This window comes from Saimiri boliviensis, chromosome 8 (genome assembly GCF_048565385.1).
Source record: "Saimiri boliviensis isolate mSaiBol1 chromosome 8, mSaiBol1.pri, whole genome shotgun sequence".
NCBI lineage: Eukaryota > Metazoa > Chordata > Mammalia > Primates > Cebidae > Saimiri > Saimiri boliviensis.
Window position 1 is genome coordinate 36,303,914 of NC_133456.1, and position 15,495 is coordinate 36,319,408.

The 15,495-nt window shown below is 33.3% G+C and overlaps 1 protein-coding gene across 12 annotated transcripts in view; it reads left to right on the top strand.

Moving 5' to 3' along the window:
* ZBTB20 (zinc finger and BTB domain containing 20) overlaps window positions 1–15,495 on the top strand; it is a 790,532-nt gene that overhangs the window by 169,455 nt on the left and 605,582 nt on the right. For all 12 annotated transcript variants that reach the window (XM_074405337.1, XM_074405336.1, XM_074405331.1 and 9 more), the window contains exon 3: window positions 1,779–1,830. The gene's annotated coding sequence lies outside the window, so the exon portion shown is untranslated. The remainder of the gene's footprint in view (window positions 1–1,778; window positions 1,831–15,495) is intronic.

Consider the following 15,495-nt stretch of genomic DNA (forward strand, 5'->3'; position numbering starts at 1 on the left):
TAGTACTAATTATATGACATTATAAGTCTGACAATTTATTTGCTTATTGCCTGTTTCTCCTGTTGCTAGAATGAATATCGAATGGAAGAGTAAACAGTGCATTGTAGGAGTTTATAGTTACAGAATTACAGTTTAATTTGGTATATGTGATGTAATTTCTTTAAGCCTAAATTTCTCATCTGTAAATAGACACAGACTTACCGCCTATTTTATTGGTTAGGCTGTTCATTCATTCACTGAGTAAATATTCATTGATATCCTAGTACATGGTAGGCACTATTCAAGAAAATGGGTTTACGGTGAAAAAGACAAAGTGCCTTCCCTTATGTTACTTCCATTCTAGAGGAAGAGACAGATAATAAATTAATAAAAATAACTTTTATAATATTTCATGTAATGGCCAAGTTAATTTTCTCACAGGTGTCCTTCACATTATCTCGATGATCGGAACATTTTTTGTTTTTTGTTCCTAATCATCCTATCTCTTCATCATCAATTGTTCTGGTCTCACTCCTCCTAGCAGTTACTAACTTTTAGCACCTCTCCTAGTTTGCAGTTGCAGAGAAACTGTAATATTGCTCATGTACCCCAAATATAACAGGACTGTCAGATTCCTTTTCTGGACCGTATTTGTCTATTAGTGCAGCCAAATCTTGGGTTTGTTTTGGTTTACTGGTGTGATTTGTTGTTTGCAAAAGTATTGTGCATACGTATTAATGATACAGTCAATTAAAATCCTCAGGTTTTTAAAATTTTAATGGACATTTTACTGTAGATATACTAGATTATAGAATCAGCATATGTTTGTGTATTGCATTTTTCATTATTAAAACTGCTTTTGAGACTTTGAATGGCTAAAATGTCTGTGGAGATTATTAGTAAATATGACATCTAGGTCATCATTGAGATTTCATTGCAAATTTAGAGAGATCATTTTCTAATGACACACAACATCAAATTCAATTTTTAATAGGAGAGTCGTTTTTAGTTCAATCTTTCTGTAGTCAAAGTCACCAAATTGGCTTTAAAGAAACCTCTACATCCTCCTTGTTCCCAGTCCAGCTTCAATTCTATACTATCAAATGCATTTGGATGAAAAGAAATTTAAAAGCAACTCATCCATTTGTTAGGCATCCTTGCATTTGAATATGGGGGGGACACTACTATTAGCCTTTCTGCTAAGATGGGAAATGTTAAGCCATGTTTTAATGTCAGTGCCTTAGGTACTAAGCTGTACTGAACATGTTACCCTTTGCATTTTTATTTCTTTCCACCCATTTTCTTTGGGTTATCTGTGTTTATGTAAATATCTCTAACCTTACCTACAATTTTGAGAATAGGGCTTGTGTTTTATCTTTCTATACTTTTAAACTCACCAGTGAGGACCAGTACATTATATATCATAGATCTTTGCAAGTCTCTGTTAAATAAGAATAAACAAGTAAATAGGTTAAAAGCAATTTGAGATTTGCTTTTCTTGAAAGACAATATGAAAATAAAAATGCAAATATCCTTATGTGTTAGGACAACTTCTTATGATACTATAGCAAATACCATGCTATCCCTCCTCAAAAATGTATATGGAGTGGTTTAGATTGTATATTTGGGCCACATTTTTCTAAGTGCTTGTCCACATATGAATGTGGTAGCTTTTAGTTTTATTTTTAAAACCATAGATATTAGTTGGCATATGCAAACAGCTACCTGAGTCATAAAGATATTATAGAAATGCAAATTTTTTGGCAGATTTCTAATTTTAAGTATTCCTTTTCTTACAGACAAATAAAAGGAAGTGTTAAGAATTGCCCTTTGAGACTCTTAAGGCTGAAGGTAATGTCCGATGATATTTTCTTGAATGGGCTTTATCTTCTTGAATTGTCTTATGACATTTAGGTCTTGGATTTACTACCTCTGTTTTTTTTTTTTTTTTCATTGTCCTTCAACACATTTAATACATTTTTCTATGTATACCTAAAAATAATCTGAAATTATAAGTTAGAAAATATAGAAAATTTACATTCTTTCTGAATATTTCAACCTAATTAAATGTTGCTATAACTCTTCCTTCTATTTGATTACATGTTATGTCCCTTTGTGCCCCCCTTTTTTATTGATTTGGGACTCATGATTTTAAACTGTGTTCTTTTCTTAAATAGACATATTGGCTTAAAGCCAAAATATCAGTACCAATTTCTCCTGAGGAAGAGCTTTACAACTAACTATAAGAAATAAAATTGTATTTGTTGAGGACAATGAAACTGCTCAGATGAGAGTTAGTGGCTACTGATAGTCAGAAGTTCAGAATTTCAGGCAAGAAGTTTACAATAGACTCGTGTGGCTGCATTGTGTATAAAGAGCTCATAGGGATTGAAGGAGGTTTCTTAGACAAGAGGGTGCTGTAATTACTTTGCTTCTTACATGCATGGTTAGATTTTCCAGCGAGACTAACATGGTAGGGTAATTTATTATAGAAGAGTAAATCACAGATACATTGGAGGGGGATGGGGTGTTGGGATCCGACCATCAGTTTTGTGAATACATACACTTAAGCATGTGTGATAGCTTGTTTTTAATTTCTTTACACCAGTGCACACCTCAAACATTCCGTTTAGCAGTGGGATATGCAAATTGTTCCAAATGCAGCAGCAGTACTTTCACCTGAATGTCAAAACTGTCAGAGAGCTTTAAATCAAATCTCTATAACATTTTTTTTAAAAAACAGCCAGGCCCAAGATCAAGGCACCAACTCACTGAAAAAACTTGAGTCCCATACTTCCAAAAAGTTCCTGTATGTCAACAGGGTAATGTCAAAGTTCTAATTCACCTGCTTTCTAATTTTAACCTTTTAAGGATTTTATTTTATTTGGCTTAATTACGATATTTTCTACAAATTAATCATAAATGCCTTGATTAATAAAACCAAATGTCAGAGAAAATGACAACTTGATGAAAAATTAATACTTGGCAATATTTTAAGGTACAGAAGTACTAAATATGTACTCTTAAACCTCATATTTCATTAGCTCTTTCTGAAGGTAGTTAACTCGAATTCTCTTGGCACCTAAGTTTTCACAGCCACATGTAAAGATACATTTTAGCAATATAATTTTCAGTAATTTTCTGCTGTTATTTTTATTATTAGCTATTATAGTTAGAATTTTTATCTCTGCCTTGCCCCATAAGATTATTGATTTTTATTCACAAAATCAAGGTAAAGTATATTTTGGAGTGGCTACAGAGATTAAGTTACCATAGTAGGAATCAAGCTAGTAACTTGTGTGAATGTGTGTGTGTGTGTGTGTGTGTGTGTGTGTGTGTGAGAGAGAGAGAGAGAGAGAGAGAGAGAGAAAGAAAGAGAGATTAAGGAAATCTCATGGTGTAAAATTAATGTTTGGTGATTGGATATCTGCTAGACAATTTATTTGGTTATGAACATTTGAGCTTTTATATTTAAAATTATCTGAGAGAGAGAGACAGAACATAGCGTTTCAAAGAGGGATAGATTTTAACATGATGATTTGTTTTTTTTTCAAGTAGTTTTTTTCCTGAGATTTTATTAAAAGACCTGAAGACAAATAAAGAGTAGTAACTTGCATTTTTCTTGTATACTATTAGTTTTTTGGCTAGCTCAAAAAACGAATAATATGAAATATGATTATTTTTCTCCTTTTACTGGTGATCATGAAGTTCAAAGTTAAAAAATATCCCATGTGTTTTTCCATCTTCACAAATATTAGGATTTCTGAATATGAATAAAATATTTGATTAAATCTTATGCAGAAATGGTACTATGCAGGTACCAATAGTACATGCAAGATTGTAATCCATGTTAGCTTTTTATTTTCTTATTTCACAGATAAAGCCGCCAACCAAATGAGGAAAGGCATAATGACCTCTTCTGTGTTTGTTTTGTTTGATGGTTCAGAATAAAAAGACCCACATGATATACTGTCAGTGAAATGGACTCACTTTGACCATCTGTTCAATGTAATGACATGGTGGTCATACCTATGAACAAAAATTTTTGCCAGCTAGTGCGAGAATCTCCCTTTTCTGTTACATAATGAGAATTTCTCAGTAGGTATTTTGGGCATATTGCTCTGCATAGTAAAAGAAATAGAGGTAAGTGTTGGCCAACAGTCTATAAACACAATGTATGCCAATCCCAAAGGAAGAGATTCTTCAGTGTAGATTTCTAGTAATGTTTAAATTTGGAGATGGAATACATTGAATCTTCTCTTACTTAGCTGGCTCTAGGTTTTATTATTTTTGTCTTCCCTGGTTTTAGGCATCCAGTCTGTACTGGCAAAGCTGCCTGATGAGGAGAGGCCACCAACGTAGCTGCCCCAATTGCTTACATACCTGCCATGAATAATAGCTTTGTCCTCTAGTTAATCATTGCATTGTAACTGTCTTTGTTCCATCTTAGCTGATCACTGCCCAGAGGAGTTTAAGTTCCATTGTAACACTGAGCTCCTTTTACCTTTTTGTACCTGCATTTGTGTGCATGTAAAAGCATGCATTCTTCTCATACACCAGTTAAATAAGAAATGTCCCACTTTTTGACAGTTTCTGAATTACATATTTTAAAATGTGCCTTTTCCCCCTTGTTTATTCTTTTCATCTTTTCATTAGTTTACTTCTGCATATGAACTATTAGTTTTTCATTAGTTACAAAATCTAATTAAGGAATTATTAACACCTATTTCACAATCCCCACTTTTATATGTTTTTAGTTGAGATTTTGTTATTTGGGGTAAGTACTATAAGAAAATGTCATAATTTCCCTAACATATCTTTGAACAAAGAAGACAGACTGGAACCCCAGAAAATCTATAGGAATTTTTTGTCTAGTCTTACATTGTTTGATTCTAGAAATGAGGACGACTGACCCAACCTTTACACAGAGTCTTTAGTTTTATGGAGTTAAGTTACGATTATTTAAACTGAATGCTTGAATTAACACACATAACAATCAGCTGCTACTCTTTGAATTATCTGAATCTTCTAAAAAAATAAACAGCATTAGATTATCTTTCATCCAACAAAAGAGAAAAGTAAATATGTTTTATGTTTTACGATAGGCTTAAAAATACATAAATTCCCAGTTTTGATACTCAAAATTGGACCATGTCTTCTCTCTAAAGGACTTGGTAGCACCTTTGGAAATTGCATTATCTCTTTTAAGCCTGTATTTTATTTTGATCTTTTAATTAAATGATTGAGACCTTATTGACTTGCAAAGATTAATGCAGCTTCCAGAGTTGACTAATGCATAACTTAAGTACCAGTAGAATGATCAGTTTTTGAAAACAGGAATCATTTACCTTGTTTGCCTTCCTTAGAAACCTGTTTATTAATTGAATAAAATGTGCTCATGAAGCACATGAATAAATAAAACAATCAAAAGATATTAAGAGAAAGCACGAATATTGTCCAAGATATATAGGTGATTTGTGTTTCTTGCCTAAATGTGGCATTCATGCTTTTTCCTACCATTCCCCAAAATATTCAGGTCTCTTTTTGTACTCTTTAGTGATGATAAGATGTTTTTTTATTCCTGTAATGAAGTGGGAAGTAAATTAACACACTTCTTTTTGGGAATTAGATTACTCATTGTAGTACCACTCAACATACCTTTGTAATATAACCTGTACTCATAACTAATTAGTGAATTTCAGAATTAGGGAAAATCTTAGTTGTGTGGTGGCTGCATATTTACCAGTGATCAAGGAAGTGTTACTAATATACTTGTTAGTATTAAAAAAGAATTAAGTACACAAAGGGCCAGATGGTCGAGCCTAGGACCTATCAAGAGCCCAGTATGTGTGGGCTGGCCCAAAGGAATGACAGAAACACTAACCAGGCTGAATGAAGTCACAGTTAAGCTTTCATTTATAAGAACGAGAATTATTTTCAAATGTGTTTTCTTATCATATTGTGATTACATGTGCAGGTTTCATTTGTACTGGTAACATTTGAGAGCATATATTTCCCTATGTATCAAGAATGTATCAGAAAAATCTCTTGGTACATAAATTAGTGGGATCATAGTAAAGCAGTTACCATGTAAGCTTTTTTGCTGGTTCAGAGAATCCTACTTTTCTCTCCTACAAAAATCTATAGTGTTACTGTTATAGCATACATATTATCCTTTCTTAGAACTTAACATTTGTCTCATCCAATAGATTGCCTGGCTCATGATATAAGGTACCTGGTTGTATAGTATTTGCCATAGTAATGGCTAGACAAGGAAATAGTAAATATTTTTTAGTGTTTATAACACTGTTATAATACTAGTTATAAAAAGGTTAAAGAAATTAAAAAGCAAATTATTTCTCATTCTTGTGATTTAACTGTCTTTACTTGTATACATAGAGAAATATCCTGTTCCCCACTATACTTTGTATACTTTTCATTTTTCATCTATTTTAATTTATTTAACTATGTAACTGTGTACTTTTGGAAGCCATTTTAAGTATTTTTGGTTTCAAGGATTAATGTACCGGTGAATTGTTGGATAGGTAAATTGATTCAATACAGTGTACAATTTTAAGGATTTTTCTCTCCACAATTGCACAAATAATACTAGAGTAGATTAGCTAATTTCAGGCATCCTTCCTTTCTTCTGTCAATTTCTTCTTTGCATTTTCCAGCAAATATTTATGGAATGTCAGCTCTGTGCTAGAAACTTTGTAGATGTTATATAAAACTGTTGAACAAAAGAGACTTAGTTTTTATTCTTGTGGAGCTTATAGTCTAATAGGGAGATACAATAAATACATAAATATTAGAGACAGAGGTATAAATAAATGACTTATTTTGCTAATGTTCTCAATTCTAGCTTGGGTTAGGGAATTGAGTCTACAGTGGAGAAAAATTGCCTTCAATGACCTGCCTTCTTACTAGTATATTACTTGTAGATTAAAAATTGTGGAGAGGCCAGACTGTTTCAGAGTATGTTTTAAGGGGCAGGTGGCTTCAGGATGAAGCTAGGTGTGGTAATATTTGCATCCAAGATGAGTCATAAAGTAAACAGTTTTGTAAACCTGGCTGACTTTATATGTTATAGAAGATCTCCATAGACATTTGAAAATCTCAGATTGAAATATTATAGAAATTTCCAGTATTTTTTTAAATTACAAAAATCATTTCTTTTGATGATTATTTATTAATAGCCCAGAGTTCATTCATGAATTGTGGTATAGTAATGATGAAGAAAGAGGAGGTGATTGAAATGTGTGTGTGTGTTTTTTTTTTCTCATTGGACATATGTGTGGAGTACTTTTGTCTTGTGATCTGATTGTTCATTTTGCTCCCTTTTGGATGCATGTACTGTTTGGCCTTCCAGCCTGCATGCTCATTCAAAGGCATTCCGAGTCATTTATGCTGGACTTCAGCCTTGTTGAGTAAAAGGCCATTTCCTCCATCAGCTGTCCTCTTAGACATACATTCTTTTTACTCTCAAAAATATTTTATGTGCATTCAGTGTATATTAGATGGATTTGACAAATTACTCACAAATAATCAGTTTTTTTTTAAGTTATACTTTGAGCTATGACCTCTCAAACTGTAAATTATAAGGTTTGACCTTTTGGTTCACAGTTTGACATAACAGCCATTAATTACAGTTTTTAAAGAACATTTTATTTCATTTACAATTTGTATTTTGAAAACAGTTTAAGTATTTTCTCTCTAACTTTTTGGAATAAATGTAGAAATGTAAATGCATATGTATCTATATATAATATATACATTCAAGTATACTAGATAGATCACATGCTTGTACATGCTATATTCAAATATGTTTATGCATAGTACATTGTTATAAATACATATAAAGATTTTTATATAATGTCTTGTGAGTTTACACTAAGATCCTAATTATTTTATACAACTCTGGCATCAGGATGAGATCGGCATCTTTTTTTTTTTGAGACGGAGCATCATTCAGTCGCCCAGGCTTGAGTGCAATGAAGTCATATTGACTCACTGCAACCTCTGGCTCCCGGATTCAAGCAATTCTCATGCCTCAGCCTCCCGAGTACCAGGATACAGGTTCAAACCACCATGCCCAGCTAATTTTTGTATTTTTAGTAGAGACAGGGTTTCACCTTGTTGGCCAGACTGATCTCAAACACCTGACCTCAGGTGATCAACCACCTTGGTCTTCCAAAGTGCTGGGATTGCAGGTGTGAGCCACCTGCCCCAGCCAAGATTACTTTAAATGTATTTATTGGAGTAAAAGAGACTTTATTACCATTTGAATCTAGGCTTTTTCCTTTGTTTTTCCCTCGAGCAGGAATGCAAAAGTATGTGCCTACACATGCCCAGTGTCTGATAGTAATTTAAATGTCTTGAAGACCATTTGAAGTAGCATGGTGTGGGAGAATGTAAACTGTTCAAGCAGTTTTTGCAAATCTACACTGAAGGTACTGCAATAGAAAGTACATACCAGAAAGGTCAGTTTAGGTAAACACAGAAAGATATCCAGATGTGTGAATACTTTGCTGATACCATCAGTATTTGAAATGAAAGAATTTAGTGTGTTTTTTTATTGGACAAAAATAAGATATTTATATAGCTGAAAATAACACAAAGTATATCATTTTCTGCTGCTATATAGTAAAAATCTATTAATGTTTAGATGATTTCTTTACTTCTGAACAGGTTTTCTCATTTTGTGCTAAACTGTGTTCTTTGTTGCTAAATTCACAAAATTAAACCTAAAATACTATAGAGCAATGAATAGTTAAAAACATCTGAATAATTATCTTAAACGTATACAACTACCTCTTTGTATTTTATAAATGGTTAACTTGGTTTTGTTCAAATTATTCTCTAGGCTAAAACTAGCGTGATGTGTTTCATAACATGAAGTTAATTTAGGCGACAGCACTGAAAGCAAAGAACTCTTGAGGAAAAGATAGTATCATCCCAAAGTGTTTCCCATGAAAAATATTTTCCCAGTATGAGTGTACTTTTTAAAGATTTTTTTTAAATTGAACTTTATGTAAATATTTTCATGTTAATTTCAGAATTATGTTACTACCTTACTTAACTCTAGAGTGTCAAGTTATTTATGTTTTAAAGACTAATGTAATTTTGGAGTTCCTTATTGATAGGAATATTGAACTTTTTGTTTATTTAATCTCTATGTTTTATACTTCCTGTACTGGAAGTATCATTTTGTTTTCCATTGGATTTGAGATTCAGTCTTGGCTGAACTATTTACTGTAAGTTGGAGCAAGTTACTTTAGTTCTCTGGGTTTAAGTCTACCCACCAATAAAAGAATGTGGAAAAAATAACATCTATCTATTGGGGTTATAATTAGGAATGGAGATATTATTAATAAATTGATGCATTCAATGCCTAGCACATAGAAAGTGTTAAATAACTGATGATTATTTAAATTAGAGAAATGTTTGCCATTTTTAGAAAATATTAAAGCATTTATTTTAAACAATTTTCATCTTTCTGATACATTTGCTACATTTTTCTTTGTTCACCTCATGTGCTTCTTTATTTTTTTGTATGTTCACTATTTTTATCTACCTAATTTCCCCATGTTTATCTTTGAATCTGGAGTTACTGTCTCACCAATACTACACTGGAAGGGAAAGAGATTATTCCTTAAAAGGAAATTCATGTACTGTTACAAAGAAGGAACTGATGTTCCAAAAAGAGGCAAATATCATAGTCCATTTGTTAGACATTCTAAAATACTACAAAAACAGGATCTAATCTGTAGAAAGTCTTTTTCTGATTATGTAGTTTGGATGGCTTTCTTTTCTTTTAAAACTCATTGGTTTATGGATTTTAAGGAAATATTTGCCTCTTTTTTTAATTTTTCTAAAAGCAAAAGTAAAAGCAAACAATTAACAGAATAAGGACACAACCTAAGGTATAGAAGAATATGTTTTCAAAATGTACATCTGATAAGAGGGTTAATATCTAAAAAAAATAAGGAACTCAAACAACTCAATAGTAAGAAAACAACCCAATTGAAAAATAGGCAAAGGACCTAAATAGATGTATCTCAAAAGAAGACATATAAATGGTCAATGGGATGTAAAGAAATGCTCAACATCACTAAACATCAGAGAAATGCAAATTAAAACCACAGTGAATATGACCTCACACCTGTTAGAATGGGTATTATCATGTGTCCATCAATAGGGGAATGGATAATAATATATATAAACATGAAGAAATATAAGTCAGCTTTAAAAAAGAAAAAAATGCTGTCATTTTGACAACATGGATAGACATGGAGGACATTAAGTGAAATAAGCCAGGTACAGAAAGACAAATGCTGCATGATCTCACTTACATGAGGAATCTAAAAACGTCAAGCTCATAGATACGGAGAATGGAATGGTGGTTACCAGAGGCTGGGTTGGGAGACTGGAGCTGCTGGTCAAGGGGTACAAAATTTCACTTAGACAGGAGGTATAAGTTGAAGAGATATGTTGTACATCATGGTGACTAGAGTAAATAAAAATATATTCTATACTGAAAAATTGCTATGAGAATAGATCTTAAGTCTTCTCAAAAATATGTGGAGTAATGCGTATGTTAAAACAGCATGTTGTGTATTATAAATATATACAACTTTTAGTGGCCAATTAAAATTTAAAAAACAAAAACAATCATGATATATTAACTAAGGGAGAATTTTCAAAGGTCAGAATATTTCTGAAATTAATTGTAAGCAGATTTTTATTTCACCAAGTACATTTAATTATTTGCAGATTTCTCAGGATTCCCTGGGGTATGAACCTAACAGCTTCTCTTTCTACTAGCTTCCATTAATATGTTATCATCCAATCTTTCAGATAGACACATTTTAGGAATTTTTTTCCCCATGGCACAAACTAATTCTTTGATCTAAATGCAAGGGTTTCTAAATTACATTATGGGAGGTTTGAAATTTGAAAATGGTTTCAGAGATCAGTAGGCTTAGAAGAATTCAGTTTAATTTAAAGGAATTTATTCAGACCTTATTCTTGTTTGGTAGTACTATATCTTTACCTTTTTCTATCCTTCATATTACCTAAAACACACACACACACACACACACACACACACACACAAGATGACATTGAAGATTCTTAATTTGGTCTCAGTCCTCTTTTTGAGCCCCTAACTTCCAAACTCTCACCTTTCTTTCCATCACCTCTCACCTCCTCCACCCGGGCACATAGTTCTTTCCACACACACTTCACTGTTTGCTCTCTTTTAAATACACTGTGGCTGCCATGCTTTCTGTCTTTGCTCTTACTGTTCACTTAACCTACTATGGTCTTCACATGACCCAGAAATAACTGCTATTTCACCAGCAGAATCCTCTACAGATCAGCTGATCTTTTCTGTGTCTCCTTAATACATGAGTATGATTTACCGTATTGTAGCATAGTGTTTTGGGGTTTTGTTTGTTTTTTGAGATAGAATCTCACTCTGTTACCCAGACTAGTACAGTGGCTCAGTCTCAGCTCACTGCAACTTTTGCCTCCTGGGTTCAAGCAATTCTCAGGCCTCAGGTACCCTAGTAGCTGGGATTACAGGCATGCACCACCACACCTGGCTGATTTTTGTATTTATAGTAGAGATAGGGTTTCACCATATTGGCCAGGCTTGTCTTGAACTACTGACCTCAGGTGATCCACCCACTTTGGCCTCCCAAAGCACTGAGATTACAGGTGTAAGCCACTGCACCCAGCCTACTAAGTTTTTAACTTATGCCTCGCTCCTTTCTAGATGGTAAGATTACTGAGAGAAGGGAGTATGTCATGTTCATTTTTGTGCTTAGCTCAAAGTATGTACTCAATAAATGTTTATTAAATTGATTAGCCTATGAATGAATTTAGAGAAATGACATTGTCAGTTGTATACAGAATTTATCCATAACAAAAATATAGCAAAAAGGGGTTCTTTAAAAATATGTTTACTAAATTTCCCTTGGCTTACTGTCTGATTTCCTTGACACCAGGGTATTTGTTTTGGTGCTTTTTTTAATAGTTTCAATAAGGAAACAAAAGTTTTGTCTTATACACAGCAACAAAGTTAAATATAATTTTAAGACAAAAGATGTTTCCAAGACAAAAAAACTACTAGCTAAAGTAGTTTTCCATTATAGTTCTTGGAATGGAAACATTGAAAGATTAATACAGAAAGTCTTAGAAGTGTTTAATACTCCATAGTTTAAAAATACTCACCATTGATTTTTGTACTTAGTTTGAAACATTTTTTAATATGTATAGACTTAACCCAGGATCTTGAATTTAGGCAGCAATTAGCCTTTTACATGGATCTGTTTGGAAAGCATAAAATAATAGCACCCTTCCCAAAGAAAGATATGGTTGTGGTAAAACTGCACTCATTTGTTTAATAATGTTTCAACTGAAACAGGTGCCTTACTTACTTTGTTCTACAGAAGCAGCTTTATAGATTTAAGCACTGAATATACAGTACACAGTGGCACTATTAGCAAATCAGAATGAGGCCAAGGGAAAATTCATCTAGGAGCCACATACCTAAATGCAGTTAGTAAACAGAGACACTAACTCTCATTAAGCATAATTAAACCTAATATTGACTGTAAACTGTTACTTACCTTAAACTTCTCTGTAGAGAGTGTGGAAAGGGATTAACCTAGCAGATTGGGACATTAATTACTACCTCTTTCACATTAGAGTTACCATCAAGAAGGGCTACATTCATAAATAAAACATAGGAGGGATTGAGAGACTGAAAATATGTAAATTTATTTTATAAAAAGGAACGAAAAGTCTAAATTAAAAAAAAAAGTGAGCTGTGAGTGATGCCAGCTCCAGCAAAATGGAGCTCTAGCTAATTACTACAAAAAATAGGCTTAAATAATTACAGAAATGTACCCTTGCCTTCTGACTGACAGAACCTGTTTCACAAGAGACTCCAGCTCAGCTGAGCACACTCTTTTTCATGCATAGCTTCTTTCACTTTCTTAAACTAATATGGAGTTTGAGAGTGGATGAAGGGACTTGGGAGAAATAGAATTTTTCCCTTTTTTTCTCAGTCATTAATATCCTCTTATTTATGAAATCAATTATAATAACTATATAAATGTTGTTTGGTTTGTCAACAAGAAGGCACAGTGCTGTTTTTTGTTCAGTCAAAATGGTCCACACTGGTCTCCTGCTACTATTTAATAATCTCCTTCTTGGGTGCAATCTAAAAAGTATGTTTTGAAGGTTATAAACATGTCAGCTAAATTTAAGATCGACTGTTAAGCTTTTATATTATACTGCTGCCCCAAGGGGGAATGCCAGGATCTAGGAGATAAGAATTTAAAGAGAAAAGCAAAACAATGACAATACAAACTTATCTACTGGCTTTAGACTTGTCTTCAAAATATATCAGGCTGTCTGTCTGCAGTGAGTATAGGCTGTTGTCTTATTACTTATTTTCTATTTCCTTTCCAATAAGGGACCAGATACTCACGTCTGGATGGGGTTTCTTATTACTTCACCAGCGTGGAATTTTAATTTGTGTAACCAAATCCCATATACAATCTTGTGTATGGCTGTTGTATTAAACTACAGTTTAGGTATATTATACTAGGCTCTTACATAGTGTATTATATTTAGTGCAATCATGCTAAATTTTATTTTTCATGTGCTCTTGAGCATCAGAGGAATATAGCAGTAGTGCATGTGGAAGAAAGAGCTTAGAAAATAAGCCTGGAGCGTGTATTCATTTTTTTTAGTGGATGTGGAGTTCAATTTTAAAATAAAAACCCTAATTTTTTCCCCTGAATTTAATACTCATTTCACAATTTATGAGATTAACTTATGCAACAGAAGTAATTAATGGACAAAAATCTGTCCTTCATTTTTCCCATTGAACAGAAATTTGCAAACTGGTTGGATGACAGAGGATGAACGAAAACAGTAAGAGTAAGAGTACTTCTATCCTCTGTTCTTGTAACAATCGTGACATTATGAAATAACCATAACAATGGCATTCTTGTTAATCAGACATATTTATACAGAATTAGTGTTGGCTTCTGCTCTATATTACCTTTAGTTTTACATGAACTTTTATTATCTGTGCATATCAAAAGAGACATGGTGAATGAACAAAGAAGCCCTGTTATGAGACAAGTATTATTTGACATTTTGGGAAGCTCTTATTATAGGGTTTCCTCTTAAGCAAGAACAGCGGGAAGGTTGTCATTAGTTGCGCTATTACAGATACTCTGGATTTTTAAAAACAGAAATGGAGCCCACTTTTTTCCTTGAGGAGGATTCATCAATTAGAACAATTAAAGTGATCTGAGACTTCTAACCTAGACTTGTCCTTCTAATGTTCATGTTTTATCATGTGAAACAATGACCTCATAAGATATCTTTTAAGATAATTGTTTTTCCCTTGGATCACAGAGCTAGCTAGCTGTATGGTACCCTTATTTTTTCAAAGATGAATAATTATTTTTAGACTTCGGAAAATCTCTGATTAAACCAAAATGCAGAAGTCTTGGAAGGTCTACAACCCTACTGCAAACCAGATGCCTTTTATTTTTTGTACTAAAGGAGGATAGTTCTAAGTTCTTTTGAGATCCTTTTCCCAGGCTTATGACATATTCGACCAGGAATTACGGTGAAATAAGTATAATTCTGGGTAATACCAAATCTCCTTTTTTTTAATTATTATTATACTTTGGTTTTGGGATACATGTGCAGAATGTATAGGTTTGTTACACAGATGTAGACGTGCCTTGGTGCTCTGCTGCACCCTTCAACCCATTATCTACATTAGGTATTTCTCCTAATGCAATCCCTCCCCTAGCCCTCCACCCCCCAACAGGCCCTGGTGTGTAATGTTCCCCTCCCTGTGTCACCTGTTCTCATTGTTTGACTCCCACTTATGAGTGAGAACATGTGGTGTTTGGTTTTCTGTTCTTTGTGCTAGTTTGCTAAGAATGATGGTTTCTAGCTTCATCCATGTCACTGCAAAGGACATAAACTCATCCTTTTTTATGGATGCATAGTATTCCATGGTATATGTGTGCCACGTTGTCTTTATCCAGTCTGTCATTGATGGGTGATTGGGTTGGTTCCAAGTCTTTGCTATTGTGAACAGTGCTGCAGTAAACATATGTGTGCATGTGTTTTTATAATAGAATGATTTATAATTCTTTGGCTATATACCCAGTAATAGGATTGCTGGGTCAAATGGTATTTCTGGTTCTATGGTCAAATGGTATTTCTGGTATGTAGCCAGTTCTTTGGCTATAGAGATCAGGGATCCAGAACCAGAAATACCATTTTTATAATTGATTTATAAAATGATTTATAATTCTTTGGCTATATACCCAGTAATGGGATTGCTGGGTCAAATGGTATTTCTGGTTCTGGATCCTTGAGGAATAGCCACACTGTCTTCTACAGTGGTTGAACTAATTTACACTCCCACCAACAGTGTAAAAGCATTCCTATTTTCCACATCCTCTC